The sequence below is a fragment of the Delphinapterus leucas genome, unplaced genomic scaffold (genome assembly GCF_059928025.1).
Source record: "Delphinapterus leucas isolate spDelLeu-1000000601 "Yukka" unplaced genomic scaffold, BTC_Dleu_Yukka2 spDelLeu_asBTCV2_sq40, whole genome shotgun sequence".
NCBI lineage: Eukaryota > Metazoa > Chordata > Mammalia > Artiodactyla > Monodontidae > Delphinapterus > Delphinapterus leucas.
This window is the reverse complement of record NW_028322249.1, coordinates 2612809-2627903: the sequence shown is the minus strand read 5'-3', so window position 1 is coordinate 2627903 and position 15095 is coordinate 2612809. Positions and strand designations below refer to the sequence as shown.

At 49.3% G+C, this 15095-nt stretch overlaps 1 long non-coding RNA gene across 1 annotated transcript; it reads right to left on the bottom strand.

Moving 5' to 3' along the window:
* Positions 1-1428: 1428 nt before the first annotated feature.
* LOC149743957 (uncharacterized) lies at positions 1429-8025 on the bottom strand. The gene is made up of 4 exons (XR_016391611.1): positions 7926-8025; positions 7325-7415; positions 3264-3463; positions 1429-2791 (listed from the first exon to the last, which is right to left on the bottom strand). It is a non-coding gene; the product is annotated as an uncharacterized LOC149743957 (long non-coding RNA).
* Between the last annotated feature and the right edge of the window lie 7070 nt (positions 8026-15095).

Genomic DNA, 15095 nt, shown 5'->3' with positions numbered 1-15095 from the left:
GTGTCGATAATGCCATGAGCGACTATTTAACTCTTCCACGAGGACCCATCTCCCAAAATGCAGTGGTTTTCAGCCTTGGCTGCACTAGAGAACCCCCAGGGAAGGGAGAGACGTCTCTCCCTCCCTCTCTCTCTCCCTCTGTACGTCTGTCTACCTCTCTCCCTCTCCCTCTCCCTCTGGGGTGATGCCCGATGAGCTCAGAATCGCAGATGGACCCCCCCCCCATCCCCTCTCTGTGGCTTGCATGGGGGATGCACCTTCTCACTGTGGCCCGGGCATGGCCTTGACATTCAGACATCGGGTCCTGCATGGACACTTGTGTTTGTTCCATAGCGCATGTGGCTGCAGTCTGTGCTTCTGTAGATGCGGGCTGTGCGTGAGCCCTTCATCTTCCCCGCAGACACCACTGGTGCTCGCTCGGCCTCGCGGGGGATGCGGGGGGCACGGGGGACAGTCTTGTGTCCCCACCTTCTTGGGCTGCAGACAGGCCACGCTGGTGCTGTGGTGACTGGGGGCTCCCAGGAGAACCCCGCTGCAGACCGGAGAGGTGGCCCCCGAGAAGGTGGCGTACGCCTGGGGCCGGGCCTCATCAGTGAGCCACGGGCCACCTGCAGCAACAGGTGTCTCACCGTCCAGGGGCTGGGTGTTCGGGCGCCGTGGGGTTGAGCTACTGTCTGCACGGCAGCCGTGTTTGTCTTGTTGAGCCCGGGGAGGCCCCTTGGTGGCTCCTGGAGAGCCTGGCCGCATTTCTTCCTGCCCTTGGCCTTAGAGCCCATCACGTTCATGCCGTTTCTGCTTCCAAAAGGACCTGTGTTAATAAAGACCACGTGTTAGGACAGCACCAAAGTGTCTAGAAATCTGGGCCAGGAGGAGGAGGGAGGGGGATTGGCTGTGCCCGCCAGTGGCCTGGGAGCCCTGCCCGCCTGCAGGGACCTGGCCCGGGGCCCGTGGGGAGGGCGTGGCCCTCGGTCCCCAGCGCCTTCCGTCTCTGGCTTCCAGGAGAACTGCGTGATCCTCAGGGAGCTGGTGAGGCTGCAGGCCCTGAAGTCCCACCTGCTGGGGTTCCGCACCATGCCGACTCCGTGCTGGAGATGAACACGGACAAGACCAGCCAGGTGGTGGCCACTGTCCTAGGTAACACCGCCTTCCCCTGAGTCCCAGTGGGGACGGGGTCAGGCGGACCTTGACCGGACGTGGTGCTGCCTGAGACCCCACTGTGTCAGCCCTTGGGGGTCACCTTCCCAGACGCTTCATTCTGCCTCGAGGGGCACAGGGTCGGGGGTGGCTGGGGGGCCGCCCCAGGGACGTAGCCGAGCCTCTCCCCTCCGCCCGCAGGTGAGCTGGCCCAGAAGCTGAAGCCCCTCGGGGAGCAGGAGCGGCCGTGATCCTGGAGCTAAAGAAGGCCGAGTGCCAGAGGCGGGGCCTGCACTTTGACGGCCCCATCAACGCCTGGGACCTGCGCTACTACGTGAACCAGGGGGAGGAGACGCGCTACCACGTGGGCCAGTACCTGCTCAATGAGTCTTTCCCCATGCAGGCGGTCACACGCGGGCTGCTGGGCATCTCCCAGGAGCTGCTGGGGCTGACCTTCGACCTGGAGGAGGGCACCAGCATGTGTCACGAAGACGTGAGGCTCTAAACGGTCTGGGACGCGGCCTCGGGCAAGGTCATCCATCGGCAAGTTCTACCTGACCTCTATCCTCGGTGCGTGCGTGGGGGAACCTGTCGGCCGTGGGCCGGGGCTCCTCTGTGGAAGCGGGGCCCCATCCACGTCCCTCCGCAGGGTGGGGAAGTCCGGGCACGCGGCCTGCTTCGGCCTGCCTACAGCACGATGGGAGCTGCCAGATCGCCATCGCGGCCATGGTGGCCAACTACACCAAGCCTACGCCCAACCTGCCCTCCCTGCTGCGGCATGATGAGCAGGAGACCAACTTCCACGACGTCGGGCATGCGATGCACCAGCTCCGCTCCCAGGCGCAGGGCTGCAGGCAGGGGGCGGGGAGGGCCCGGGCATGCGTGGTCCTCAGGCAGGCCCTCGCCACGGGATTCTTTCACTGACATCACCCCACACGTGGTGACGCCCTCGGTGTCAGCTTCCATCATCAAACCCCAGGCACTGGGCGCGTAAATAACGGAAATGGATGTCCTCAACGCTCTAGAGGCTGGAAGACCCAGATCAAGGAGTCAGGGCTGGTTCCCTGCATGTTAAATACATGTACTCAAGAGTTGCCTTTAAAAAAGACAAAAGAAAAGAAAGGAACGTTGCCTGCAAGTCTGCTGACAGCCGGTGATGAGAACCAGAGGGAAGGCTCTGGGGCCGGGGGCGCAGTGCCCTGTGAGCTCGGGGGCTGCTGCCAGTCTCCGTGGAGGCTCAGCAAGTTCCAGTGACTTCCCCACGTGGGGGGCGCCAGCTGAGAGTCTGGGCCCAGGACCCACTGCTCGTTCGGTCTTCCTGTGGTCAGCCCTTCATCCTGAGAGCGATGCTCTCACAGGCTGCACCGGGGCGTGTGGGGACAGTTTACTGAGCCGTACAGACGTCACTACTGCTTTGGACCATTTCCATCATCCCGAAAATGTCCCTCACGCCCTTCGCTATCACTCCGTCCCCTCGCCAGCCCCTGACAACCAGGAACCCACTCGCTGACTCTGTGGATCTACCTGCTCTGGATGTTTCTCCTCAGTGGGGTCACGCCCTGTGTGTCCTTCTCTGTATGACTTCTCTCGCTGAGCATCGTGTTCTCAGGGTGTACCGACGTGGCAGCGAGCGTCAGGGCTTCACCGCATTGCGTGGCTGAGGGACGTAAAGAAGACAAGAGAAAAGAAAAGCACGTTGCATGCAAGTCTGCTGACAGCCGGTGATGAGAACCAGAGGGAAGGCTCCGGGGCCTGGGGCGCCGTGCCCTGTGAGGCCCTTGGCGCTGCTGCCAGTCTTGGTGGGGCACGGGCAGCACCGTCCCTCAGGAGCTGCTGGACAAGCTCATCAAGTCCCGGGAGGCCAACCCAGATGCGGCCGGACCGAAGGAAGGGAAGGGGGCTTCCAGTCTGCCCGGCTGGCAAGCGCGGCCTGGACACGGTGCCAGCCCCCCGTCTCCTTCCTCCCACGCCCCAGGCCTCTTCAACCTGTGCCAGATCATCCTGGCCAAGGTGGTTCAGGCCCTGCACACGCAGACGCCCGCGGACCCGGCCCAGGAGAATGCCCGCCTCTGCCAGGAGATCCTGGGGCTCCCAGCCATGCCAGGTAGCCAAGCGCGCGCCGGGCTCACCTTAGCGGTCGGTTGGCGGCTACTGCCCAGGTCAAGAGGATCGTCTGGTGGTGTGTGAATGGGGACTGACTGACGGGCTCCGGCCGAGGCCCACTGCCCTCTGGCCTCCTCCTGCCACGGCTCCTTGGCTGGTCCCTCCAGCTGTGGCCCACGGAGTCCGAGGGTGGAGTGGGAGGCTCTGCACATGCTTTCTAGAGAGCCTGGAAGAGGCAGGAGAGGGCTTCGTACCCCGGACAGAAGGCATCGACGAGGTCTGCCCATGCGTGTCGGTGCGGACACGCGGTTCACTCCCTCGTGAGCGCTTTAACCAGCGATCTCCCCGTGGTGCAGGGAGAGCCCTGACTCATCTCTCGCAGCCTCGGCAGCTGGCCTTGTAAGAGGCTTAGGAGTGAGCCCTCGTGAGCTTCAGCAGAAAGTCAGCAAAGATTTATTTGTGTCCCTCCACTGAACTGCCAGCAAGGTCCCCGTTTTCTACAAGTGTTGGGCCAATACTCTCTCTAGTGGCAGGGGACTCAGACAAGGCTGCTTTGAGGCCCCCACCCCCGCTCTGGGGCAGGGGCACTGAGCGGCCAGGGGGCCGGGCAGGAGCCCCTCCGCGTGTGTCCCAGTGACCCACCTGCCTGCGACCTTCGGTCGCCTGGCAGGAAGCTACGACGCCCAGTCCTATGGCCAGTCATTCCTGCAAGAAACACTGGAACCAGTTTCTGCCAACCCACCAAAAAAAACGACTTCAAAGGCAACGTGGTGTCACAGGAAGGGCTTGTTTCTGTGTTGGTTTGTTTTTAGTTCATCAGGCCTCACTTAAAATTCTGATTCCACAATGCACTTGCTTTGGGATCTTGAGCAACACTCATAACCTCTGCAAGTTTCAGTATAGTAAGTTTATGTGATTACCTTCATCTGTAATATCCCTGTGTTGCAATCTTAATTAATTCAGATTAATTCATCTTAATCTTAATCTCAAGTTCAGATCAATGACTAGTTCCTCTGTGACTTCTCCTCTGAACGGATTCAAAAGCCGCCTCTCCCGTCCTCATTTGGCTTCTCTTCTCTTCTGGAATCTCATAAGAACTTCTATGACCTCTTTGGGTTTTTGTTGTTGCTGTTGTCTGTTTGTTTGTTTTTTAATTGAAATATAGTTGATTTACAATGTCGTGTCCGTTTCAGGTGTACGGCGCAGTGATTCCGTTTTCAGATTCTTTTCCCTTATAAGTTATTACAAAATATTGAGTACAGTTCCCTGTGCCATAGGGGAGATCCTTGTTGTATCAATTCTATGCCTTCTTTGAATGACCGTAGCACTTGTTGTCTGTATCATTTTTATGTCTGTTGTGGCTTTGTGACTGAAAATGAAAATTTTCTATTTGTTCATGCCCTGGCCCTTCCTTAAAAATGTGTTCATTTACCTATTTCATATTTATTGACTACATCTTAGACACCGTGTTAGCTGCTTGTTCTAGATGTTAATAAAACATAGACCTTCCTGCTCAAAGGGTCACAGTATTTGTGGGAAAACAAAAAAATGAACAACTTACGTCTCAAATAGCTTTGTACTTCCCAAAGAGAGCACACCTCGTAGGTACAATAAATATATGTATTATACATAAATGTATAAAGAGTTAATGGCATTAAAAACGTGAGATAACTGCTTTTCTATTCTGAGGAAATGAGGATTACATTTCACCAGGAGCTCAATACCACTCTGAGAATGAGGGCTTAACCCCCGACCTGGCTCACTGCATCGCTTTCGTATATGAAAATAGACAAGTCTGTACACGCTCTCTACAAAAAGGCTTATCTGGCATGAATTTCAGATAGCAAGAAGAAAAATTCAAGAGGTTCAGAGAAGCATCCAGAAGCTCAGATGATTGTCTGGCACTGATACAACTTGCTTGACAGGAAAATAGAGCTGTAAATCTCACAAAATTCGATGATCTTCTAAGAATTTCAAAACCGCCTGCTATTAATTAGAAATCCTAGAAGAACCGCTTCTTTTAAAGCACACTGATAATATGCTTTACAGCTTAATATTCAGAAGCCTATGTTTTGGCTAAGTGAGCTTCAGGAATGAAGGAAACTTGTGGTTCAGTTCCCTCTACTCTGGAACCTCTGGTCAAAACACCTACTTCTGTGCTCAGCCATCTTATCATCTGAAAAATGGAGGCAACTCTAAGAAAACATAGTTACAGAGATGTTGCACAGTTTCCTGTGTCACTGTCTTCATTTGTTTCAGAAAACCAATAACGTCTAAGCTACTACTGCAAAGAGCGCAGTGTTACTTGGGGTCATCTAGTGCAGCTCTGTCAAAGTAAAGAAAAGGAAAGGGGCCTAGAACAACTATAATTTTCCCAAGAGGACACTATTATTTTATGGTAAATCTGAGTCAAGAACCCTGATCTCTTTGATGCCATTCCATTGTTCTTTCGTTGGGTTCTCAAGAACCCAGAGAAAGAAAGAGAAATAAAACTCCTATGTGCTGTGTCACTGGTACAGGACGTGGCAAGATTGGAATCGGAGAACTACATATTAACAGGTATTTGGGAAATTCTTCAAACTGGTTAAGATATACACCAGGTACCTAAAAAACAGTATGTTTTCCCAAGATGATTCTGTGGAATGAACAGAACTGGTAACTGAAGGTGCCTGTGTGCTGCACTTCCAAACAGGATGGGTGAATGCTTGTTTTCTGGCACCTTTAAGACTCCACCCCAATATACACATTAAAATAAAATTAACATTTCAACTGGGTCATATTTAATTCTGCATGCTCTTCTAAGTCAGCAAAATATTCCATATATCATTTAAGTTGTCACTCACTCTCTTTTCTTTTCTTTCTTTTTCTTCTTTTTTTTTTTTTTTTTTTGCGGTACACGGGCCTCTCACTGCTGTGGCCTCTCCCGTTGCGGAGCGCAGGCTCAGCGGCCACGGCTCACGGGCCTAGCCGCTCCGCGGCATGTGGGATCTTCGCGGACCGGAGCACGAACCCGCGTCCCCTGCATCGGCAGGCGGACTCTCAACCACTGAGCCACCAGGGAAGCCCGTCACTCACTTTTTAACTTGAGTTTTAATTTCTAAAAGTCTTTCCAAACACAAAACAGAGGTGGGAAAATGGTATATGGGAAGCTGCAGAGATGAAATAAGCTTACTTCATTCGGCATAAAGATGAATACCCAAACAACTTCTGCATAGCTGCAAGTGTCCAAATCTACTATCTTCGTTTCGTAGTCAAGGCTTCCGGAAAAATATGCCAACGGATTCCTAATTACCCAAATGCCCCATATCCGTTTCAGTAAGTATCGTTATACATTACGGAAAATTTTCTCAGTGACACAGAAAGACATCCTGGCCGAGCATCCCCCTTCCCATGACACAGAGATGATGGGTCTCAAGCTACGTTGAAGGCGTTGGAGCCCACTTTATCCATTACTAATATTAATGGAGGACAAACCTTCATATTCTGTTTGTTTGCTCTGTGTTTGTTAAATCACTTCTTCCCTTCATTAAAATGGATGACACATAATTGAGTCTGTAGTGTGTGTATCACTGGAACCTGAACACATTTTTGTTGGTTTTATTAACGTCATAGGTTTCTAGGGAGGGTCTACTAAATAACTAAGTCTAGTTTCACAGTTACAAATAAATTAGGATGTAATTTTGAATAAATTAAGCTCATCATAAAGGAAGGAGACTGATAGTTGCTACTACCCCTTCCTTGAGGGGCTCTTGTAAAGCACTAAATAAAGTAACAGAGGTTTATATGCATGCATATATTTTCAATGATATTTGAACACACTCGAAAAGAACTCTACAGAATGCATTATAAAACCTCGATGCTGTGTGTCCCTAGTTCCCAGCTCTCTCGTTAAAACTATTTAAATGAACAAAATGTTATCTATTAGGAGAGCTATCAGAGTACTCCAAATACTACTTCTTGCAGTACCCTGTCCCAACCATTTGCCTTCCTCTTCCCATTAGTCCTTAATTCAGAAACCCCAGAGATTTGTTCATTAATTTATGAGCATATTTCTTCATTCAGCCAAGAAAACTGATGGCTCCCTTACCAAATTTCAGGCACCCTTCTTCAGTATGTTTTCTAGGCATGTTCAGGAAACACAGCAGTGATTAACACAGATGAATATAGCCTCTCTCGAGCTGAGGGGAGAGACAAAAGTAAAGAAGCAAATATAAAATCGTAAGTGTAAATACGTAAATAAAAATTGAATAAATGGGTAGAATAACTAGTATATCAGGTAAGTGCTGGAGAAAAACAGCAAGCGGGGAAGGGGGATGGAGATTGTTAGCTGGTAGGAGGAGGCTGCGATCTGAAACTAAGTGATCACTGAGGGCTTTCTGGGGAAGATAAAATTTAAGAGGGAACCTAAGGTTGTGAGAGGGAGCAAGGTGCATATCTGGGAAGTGAATAGTACAAGCAGAGGGAACAGTCAGATGGAAAGGCAATGAGGCAAGAGTGGGCTTGGAGTATCCAAGGAGCAGAAAGGATGTCAGTGTGTGGAAAACAGAGGGAGCAAAGTGGAGAGGAGAAGGAAACAGTCAGAGAGGAAACAGAGGCCCAGATTTCTAGGGCTGTGGAGGCACTTTGAGGACTTTGCTTTTCCTGTGAAGAAGCCACTGAAGAGCCTGGAGTGACATGATCTGACTTACGTTTTAACAGGATCTCTCTGGATGCCATGTTGATTAGAGACTGCAGGAGAATAAGGACAAGCCCCAGAAGACCAATAGTTGATTCAAATGTCAAGAAACATTTATGCCTTCACCCTTCAACTTCACAAATGATGCCATTTCCATTGAGCTATTGAAAAATATAATCTGGCTTTCAAAACAATAAACCAGAAGGCATTTTCTCACATAAGCAAGGTCACAAACAACTGTCAGCTAAAGTTGAAATAGCAACAAATCAAATAATAACAAAAAACATTTTTTATAGCTTTTAAAACCTTACCAAGCATTTTCTTGTCCATTATCTAAGTTAATCCTCAAATCAACGCCATGAGATAGTTACTATTTTCCCATTAGAAGTGACCGCATATTAAATCCTTAGTGATTGCTCAAGAAAAGCTGAAATCTTGAGTGTACATCTATTAATGGCCAAGGTTGGGTTTTTTACCCATGGGAACATTGGATGCTAAAATCCACAGGGATTTTCAGCTCAAGATGGCAGACTAGGAAATATATTTACTTTCTGGTCCTCCTGAAACCAGGTTTAAATAAAACTGTAGAAATACCCAAATTAATCAACCAATAAGAGCCAAGACATTGTGGAAGTCATCAACCACAGAAAGATTTCAACACATTTCGAGAAGGCAAACAATGAAATGGAGGGGCCATGAATAAAATAATGAAGAAAAGACTACCCTAAGTAGGGTCTGCACAAAGCCAGTCAGCTTTTGCTGAGCCCTGGTTATAGTAAAGGACAGAGGAAAGAAGAGGGGCTGAAAACAAGGAGACAAAAGTCATTTTAGGAAAACACGTTCATTTAATGAGCTCCAGGGAACACTCGGCCTGCTGCCATACTCACTCACGTATTACAGTGGATTGTTGGCACGCAAGACAAGAAAACAGGGAACCAACGAACAAAACTCAAGACACTGTTTCTTACTGAACTCTTCTCAAACGAGATCAAGAAATTATGGTTCAATGCCATAGCTGTAAATCATTTCTGCTCCTGGAGAGGTTAGAAAGGGCTTATAATAGTTACCCTTTTTTTTTCAGACAGAATTTAGGTCTGAGCAAAAGCTTTTGTGTCCTCCAACCTCAAAGTTTATTGGGGATGGAAGTCCAAATTTGCTTCGACATACCATAAAAAGAATCTCATGAGCAGAGGGTCAAACTACTTTTGGAATATATGAATTATGCCCAGTGTGATTTTAAATAGATTTTAAACAAAAATATATAGATTTTTACTGATCTATATGATTCTGGGTTCTGAAACTTCTACATGTCACATGCCTGATACAGAACACACAATGTCAGTCCCAGGAGACAGAAAACACTCCAATGAAGCAAGCCAAAGAAACAAGATTCGGACAAGGTAAAGTGACGTGTAGACCAAGACCAGGATTTTTCAATTCTTTCCTGTCATGCTGTAGCTTCCAGCTCCTGAATAACAACACATGTTTCCCTTGTCCTAGACACACAAGAGTATGTCTCCTCTACGGGGCATAAGAAGCTCTAGAGTTACATATGTGTAGTAAAGAGTGGACCCAGCCGGCATACTCACAATGACCAAATTGTGTTGCTCGTACTTTATTTTAAACCAATACATCGCTCCACGCTGAAGTTGCAATAAATGATATATTTGCTTTCTAGACATGAATGAGATGCCTTACTGGATATACTCCAGGAAGGCCAGAGAAACTGGCTTCTAATCCATACAGAATAATTCATTGATGAATTCCTTTCAGGATAGCCCATGATTTATCTAGAATATAAGCTTTACATACCTGGATCCTTCAAACTAGACCAAAGGGAAAAATCTAGGCTCCAAGCCTCAATTAGAAATGTGGGATGGTGCTATGCTGACAACTGGTGGTCCCCGACCTATCTTCTGAGATTAGAACCCAGTGTGGTGGATGACCAATTCACGCGTTGAACAAAAGAACACCTCCTACAGGGCAGTGGATGTGTTCATTACAGGTATGGCACTTAGGGCTAAGTATCATAAGGACTTCAAGAAACAAAAGAAAAAGTAACACATGAAGCATATATGATAAGGAGGCGCCAGAGTCCAGAGCACGAGCTCTGGAATCACACAGGCTTGCTTCGAATCCCGGCTAAGCCACTACCATCTGTATACCCTGAAGAACAGTCGAAGGTTGAAATGTTCTTTTACCAAATTTCGAAAAACAAGTGAAGAAAGAACCTACCTGCCAGGAAGGGACATCGTGGGGTGCAGCATCCAGTCGGGTCAGGGCTCTGCATCCCCTGCTCAGAAACCTTCACCGCCTGGCTCACGGTGATGCTGGCAGCTCAGCAGCCCTGGAGAAGGCGCTCCTGCTCCTGTCTCCAGGGCTCGCGGACAAGCTGGGGAGGTCCACGGAGGAGGCGGGCCACAGCCTGGCAAGCTCTGGGTGCCTCCTGCACTCAGCTCTGGGCAGGCTCTGGCCTCTGGGCCCCGTTGTGGGGAAGGGCTGGCCGATACATACCCAGGGCTGAGGGGTCTGCAGAGCCGGTGCCCAGGCAGCGTGAGCTCTGGAGGACAAGGCTTCCACAGTCCCCAACAGTCTCCGCATGGTGGCCCATCCGGTGCCAAACACCTGCCACCCACAGCGACAAGTCCCAGCCGCTAGAAAGTCCAGAAGGGCTCGGGCTCTTTGCCCTCGGGCCGGGTTTCTCCAGGGGCTGGGCTTGTGTGGGGCCCCCAGCCCACCCCCTGACCCGCCCGCCCTTGCTCTGTGACACGTACAATGCAATGGCAACACCCAGGCTGAGCCGGCAGGCCAGTGTTCAGTGCGTGCTAGACCTTGAGAAGAGTTAGCAGCTAGGGAGAAGCTCTCCCACTTTCACTCGCTTTTCTCAGATCAGCCAGGCAGCCCATCTCACCCCAAAGCGATGGACACCACACCTCCTTCCCAGGCTATCGTTTTCCGTTCTGCCCCTGTTTTCCCTTTCCATTCTGCCCCTCTTTTCCCCAGCACCCCATCTACGGCTTCGGGTGTCATCGGTGCTGCAGCAGGCAGCACCTCTGACCCCGAAGCTATGGACACCACACCACCTTCCCGGGCTTTCGTTTTCCGTTCTGCCCCTGTTGTCCCTTTCCATTCTGCCCCTCTTTTCCCCAGCACCCCATCTACGGCTTCGGGTGTCATCGGTGCTGCAGCAGGCAGCACCTCTGACCCCGAAGCTATGGACACCACACCACCTTCCCGGGCTTTCGTTTTCCGTTCTGCCCCTGTTGTCCCTTTCCATTCTGCCCCTCTTTTCCCCAGCACCCCATTTACGGCTTCGGGTGTCATTGGTGCTGCTCCCGGCAGCACCTCTGACCCCGAAGCTATGGACACCACACCACCTTCCCGGGCTTTCGTTTTCCATTCTGCCCCTGTTTTCCCTTTCCATTCTGCCCCTCTTTTCCCCAGCACCCCATTTACGGCTTCGGGTGTCATTGGTGCTGCTCCCGGCAGCACCTCTGACCCCGAAGCTATGGACACCACACCACCTTCCCGGGCTTTCGTTTTCCGTTCTGCCCCTGTTGTCCCTTTCCATTCTGCCCCTCTTTTCCCCAGCACCCCATCTACGGCTTCGGGTGTCATTGGTGCTGCTGCAGGCAGCACCTCTGACCCCGAAGCTATGGACACCACACCACCTTCCCGGGCTTTCGTTTTCCGTTCTGCCCCTGTTGTCCCTTTCCATTCTGCCCCTCTTTTCCCCAGCCCCCCATCTACGGCTTCGGGTGTCATTGGTGCTGCTCCCGGCAGCACCTCTGACCCCGAAGCTATGGACACCACACCACCTTCCCGGGCTTTCGTTTTCCGTTCTTCCCCTGTTTTCCCTTTCCATTCTGCCCCTCTTTTCCCCAGCCCCCCATCTACGGCTTCGGGTGTCATCGGTGCTGCAGCAGGCAGCACCTCTGACCCCGAAGCTATGGACACCACACCTCCTCCCTAGGCTATCTTTTTCCGTTCTTCCCCTATTTTCCCTTTCCATTCTGCCCCTGTTTTCCCCAGCGCCCCCCCCATTTACGGCTTAGGCCGGCATCAGTGCTTCAGCAGGCAGCAGCTCTGACACCAAACCTATGGACACACCTCCAGGGCTGTCATTTTCCAGTCTGCCCCGTCTCCAAGTAGAACCACTACCTATTTCACACGGCTGTTCCTAGTTCTGGGAACACACCACGCACTGGTAGCAATGCCTCAGCCCATGCCTCGACTCATTTCCCTGCAACGCTGGCCAACAGATAGACCAGCACTTCAAAGTTATGACAGAAAGTTGAGTAAGTTATACGCTTGGAATTGCATTTATTATTACTAACAAGCACAACTGTAGTGCTTAGACTATAACAAGTAATATTCTAAGTGCTTAGCAAATATTAACTCACTTAATCCTCATAATGGCAACCCTATAGGTAGGTAATGTTCATAATATTCACCTTTTTGGGGGGAAACTGAGGCCCAGGGGGGGTTGAATAGCTTGCCTAATGCCACACAGTAAGTAGCGGGCAGAAACCCAGGATGAAAACCAGACCGTCTAGACTTTCATCACTTTGCTGTGTCACCTTAATAGATGTTGTGGTTAGGGAAGGGACTAAACTGACAAGACTCTGAACTTGAGAAGGGAGAAATTAGAAAGTGACTGATCCTAGAAAGTAGAGAGGATTTCAGCTCAGAAATTTCTGGTGGTGAGACCCAGAAGAACAAGAACATGGTTGGAATATTAACTTGGGGTAGTATCTGAATCCATTGAGAAATGGTTTTGTTTTGTTTTGTTTTTTTAACTTAGAAAGGCCAGCTGGATGAAGATTAATGAAACAAAAAGCAGAAAGGGAAAGAGGAAGGTGCCTGAAGTGAGACATAACCTCTTCCCTGTAAGTACTAGGGGTGGGCGTCCTGTGGGAAAGGATGGAGCTCTCTCTACAGCTTTGTCACCAGGATGAACAAGGAGAAACATGGCAACCATTGTACTGGTTTTGATGATTCCTCAAAAACCAAGGCTTTACTTTCCAAGAACTACCCACAGTAGCATACCTACCGTGTGTCAGACATGCCACCAAGTGTGTTTCCAGTCACACATTTTAATTGGAGAAATAGTTCCTATGAGGTACGCATTAGTTCCCTATGGCTGCTGTAACAAATGACTACCAATGAGCTTGCGTAAAACAAAACACACTCATTCTCTTATGGTTCTGGAAGACAGAGGTCCAAAACCAGTTTCCCTGGGCTGGAACCAGGAGTTGACAAGGCCGTCCATCCACCTTCTAGAGGCTCTAAGGGAGAATCTGTTTCCTTGACAGCATTCCTTGACTTCTGGCCACATCAATCCAACCCCAACTTCATCATCACATTCTCTTTGGAGTAAACACTCCCTCTGCCTCTCTCTTACGAGAACACCAGTGGTTACATCTGGGTCCATCCAGGTAGTCCAGAAGAATCTCCCCATCTCAAAACCCTTACTTTCATCCCATTGGCAAAGTCCCTTCTGCCATTTAAGGTGACATTCATAGGTTCTGGGGATTAGAAGGTGGACATTTGGGGGCAATGGTACTATTCAGTCTACTACAAGGTAGATACTATTAGCTTTCTCAGATGTAGGAAATGAAGTTTAGGGAAGTAATTTGTCTCAGGTCTACAATTTCCAGAGGAGAGATTTAAATTCTGCCAGGGAGACTTTAGGACACACTCTAAACAACTTTAACCTGTGTCCTTAATTACTGCATAATCCTTGGTTAAGAGTCACACTTAGGTATCAAGACCCAACTGAATATAACACAAGTACTGTCTCCTCTTTCACTATGTTTGCCTGGTGTATTTATGAATCTTGCCCAGAGCAGAAGAGTTCAGAAAATCGTTATACACGTTTACTAGGAGAAAGCATTTACCGTTTGATGTGCACGGAGTAATGGAAGGCTATTTAAAATAAAATAAAGTAAAATATGCCACCAAATCGTCAAGTGTCACAACAGAGGTAACCCCGTGGGAGTCTTGAGGAGACTAAAATTATCTCCAATTGTGCAGGTGAGAAAAGTGTCACTAAAGGCAGTTGTAGTTCAGCCAAGCCCTACGGCACAGAAGTAGGAATCTGGATATGTACGAATGGGAAAAAAGACATTTTAGGCATGGGAAACAGTCGAATGCTGAATGGATGAGAAATATGCATTAGACCTTTCTAAATCAACTGGCTTATTAACTCAGTACATCAGATTTGGTCAGTCAAACTAGCTTTAGCTGATTACTTATCCAGGGCATAGCTGTTGAGAGTCATTTTTGTCATAGAACAGTAAATAAAATTGTTGAACTATAGCTTTAGGCTTGCTAAGTGATAACAGATTGCTCTAGCTGATGTTCAAGTGACTTACTTGGTACTATTCACGAAATTGGGGGTTAACAACTGCTTAAGACAACATAGAGAATTGATCTTAAATAGTACTTTTAGTAGTTACTGTGTAAAGTATCTGTTCAGTAGCTCATGGTAAATGGATGTTTATAATCCCCGCTGGACAACCAACTGCTTTTTTGCAAATGGTAATGTGAATTGCTGTTGCATAAACTATAGTAATGACCACCTATCTAATCTGTTGTCCAAACCAGAAATCTTCTAACAATACTGGTCTCCTAATAAAAAGTAAGCATGAAGCTAACACACACTGGGTGTCTCCCGTGTGCCTGTGCATGCATCTATAGCTCACTGAACCCCCATAACAGCCCCCAAGAGAGGGACTCTGAGTGTCCCCATGCTGCTGGTGGAGAAACAGGCACAGGAAGGTTCAATAGTCTATCTACCTAAGATAACACAGAGGGCGGGAGAGCCTGTTTTTAAACCATCTGCCTCCAATTCCAGGTGCCAGGAGCCAGATTCAGCCTACAGGCCTCTTCTGCTCATCTGGAGGTGAAACCATGTGTAAGGATTAGTCAAATCCTGTCTTCACTCCTCAAGGTAGCTTGAACACTTGCACGTCCTCCAAGTAGCACGTAGCATAAGCAATAAGATGTTTGCCCCGGGTATTGTCCAGGAACTTGGAATCAGCTGTGTCTAGTTAGGCTGAGCTGGTTAAGACTGGAGAGGACCACCGATCTTCCACCTGGCCCAGTGCCTTTTGACCTCCTGCCATCAGAGGGCCGAAAACTACAGCCTGAGAATGTGCTGAGCCCCGCAGCCTAGTTA